Here is a 2,911-nt window from a genome sequence, read left to right as displayed (position 1 = left end):
GTTCTCTCTTCTTTTTGAAGATCTGAATTCAATAAGGAATTCAGAATTCTTCTGATTTATTTTGATCAAATTAGCCGCGACCCCGTGTTGTCGTCGGTACATTTTAAAGCGATATTAAGTACAATTATTTTTGCGTCAATACTTTATTTATTTATTAAAAAGAAAAAGTATAAATCTGAACGTGAGATATATAAAAGAAGTAAGTAAATTTATATTAACCCAATTATTTAGAATTAATAATCTGAGTAAAGAATGGTAAAGCAATAGATTTTTTAAACATCATTTCATTTAATTATTAATAACTAGTTAGTGCTTGGTCATATACTTCGACTGGGTGTCTGAGAGGAGGCCAAGACCCCGGCCACTACATGAATACCTCAGCGTTTTAATACCTCTATGAGAGGAACTTAATACATATCTTTTTATATCTACTTGTCTTTACTGTTCTAAACCCTCGTACTCTACAACCCCGATAGAATCTCGTTGCTTCTGAATTGACCAAATCCTCAAATATCCAACATTGGTCAAATAAAATACNATCTCGTTGCTTCTGAATTGACCAAATCCTCAAATATCCAACATTGGTCAAATAAAATACCCCAACCACCTTTTTGCTTATTTTTGTATTACTACAATACTATGTTTAAGTTTGGCCCGTGACTTCACTGTGTTGGATTTTAAAGCCCTATTGACTTTAATATGTCAAATGATCCTTTATATTTTTCTTATTACTTGGTATAACAAAAAATTCCCTCAAGTAACATAGTTCTTTTTTTTTACTTATATTTAGAAAAATTAATTTTTTTTATTGAAGTTTATTATTTCATAAATATACTTAAATTATGTATATATTATATAGTATTCATATAATTGTATGAATTATTGTGACAGTTCCTCTAGTGAAACTGTCACCTGGGAAACTTTTTTTATTCCTATAGTATATTTCAAAAACTTTAATTTAATATAAATTTGAAGACGCAGTCGTTCCAGAACATTTTCAAAAATTGTGTTGAAAAAAAAAAAATTAATACGCGTTTATGATTGTCATAAAAGCCGATAAAAAACTATTTTACCTAAGATACTCTATTGAAATTTCATTAGAATCAGTGTTTTTAAAAATAGGTTATAGCATTTATTAGATAGAGAAATTTTTTATTAAATCGTAGTTTTTTACAAAAGTGTAATCGAGAGATATTTGTCTAAATTTCTAAATTAAGGGTTTTTTTTTCATTATTTAGTGACTCTAAGGTTGTTTACCGCTTTGGCTGTCTTAAAAAACTATACCAAAAAAAAAAAAAAGAGGAATAAAACTTTGCCAAACGGCTTAAAATAAAGTCAGCTGATAATTAATAAATAATTTCTGATTAATGTAAAATTACTAAAATAGATGAACAAAAAATCATTAACACAAATGCAGTCTGTTTAGCTTAATGAATACATCTGTTTTAACTGAATTAAATAAAAAAGCTGACTATAATAAATTTGATTTTTGTCAATAAATTGAATAATAAAAACTTAACTATACAAAGTAATAGTTAATAAATTGCATGAACTGTATCGTAACTCAAAACTTAATAAAATAAAGAGAGAATGTGAGTAGGATAAATTTGAGGGTTACTTTTAATTCTGGGTGTTATTCGAGGGTTATAAAATAACATAAATATCGACCGTTATTTATTTTTAAAATCTTACCTGATCATTTTTCTTGGTTTTTATGATATCTAAAGTAATAGTAATCAATCAATGATTGATAAATAAAATAACACAATTCGATATAGTTCACAACTTTAATAGGTAAAATAAAATATAGAAATTGTTACAAATAAATAGTATACAAATCATTTTGACATTTTATATAACATTAACATGGATTTCTATAATTAAGTTTAGTGTTAATACAACGCGTTTAATTATTAAGATTAGAATAAAAAAGATGAAAAATATAATTTACAGATTTTTTTAGTATGTGACATTTCTGTAATAATGTTATAAATAAATAAAATAAAGTTCATTGAGAGATGTGTCATCACCGACGCTGTCATAGGGATGGTCTTGAACAACAGAGGTAATATATGTTTTTATTTGACAAGCTGAAAATATGCAGTATAAATTATATTTTTCCGAAACATTTTTAAAGATGAGTTCAAAAATTTAATTTAGAATGAAAATGTTGTAACTTTCTATAAAAAGGGAATGACGGAATATAAAAAAAATCTTATATCTTATTTAAATTGCAATTTCCCGTTTGGACTGATATGTAACATAAAAATGATTACAAGCATTACAATCTGTCTAATTGAATAAAAAGTACATTATATTATATTCTTTAGAATAAAAGTTAACAAACAGCGCTTTCCAACGGATTCTTTATAATGGTATGATTAAAAAAAAATATTTTTTAATAATAACCAAATATTAGCGAAATTTAAAAATTTTACTATTAATTAAAAAATATATAAAAATTACAAAGTTAATTATAAAAATATATTTGTTTTAAATAATATAGTATTAATATAATTAATATTCATTGTTTATACATATAGAACACAAAACATATGAACAATTTTGAATATTTTCGCACTATTTTAAACATCAAACAAATCTAAAGCTTTTGCATAACAAGCTAACATCTTCCTCGACTGTTTTTAAAAGTGTGAATAATACAGATTGATATACGTTTTATTTTTGTCAATGTAATTAATTCATTAATTTACTTGACAATGTACCTATAGTTTCTGGCATACAAGGAAAATGGTATTATTACGAAAATAAACTTGACAGCTAAAAAACGGCAAATTTCTATTATGTTATGTATAGATATATAATTAATAGTGTTTCTAATTTTTGAAAGCTTTCATTAAGTGCCGCCATATTTAGTTCCTCAGTAAGTAAGTATATAAAACTCTTAAAG

This window comes from Daktulosphaira vitifoliae, unplaced genomic scaffold, assembly GCF_025091365.1.
Source record: "Daktulosphaira vitifoliae isolate Bord-2020 unplaced genomic scaffold, ASM2509136v1 Scaffold_1, whole genome shotgun sequence".
In the NCBI taxonomy this organism is placed as follows: Eukaryota; Metazoa; Arthropoda; class Insecta; order Hemiptera; family Phylloxeridae; genus Daktulosphaira; species Daktulosphaira vitifoliae.
The sequence above is the reverse complement of the archived record's forward strand: the minus strand, read 5'-3'. Positions refer to the sequence as shown.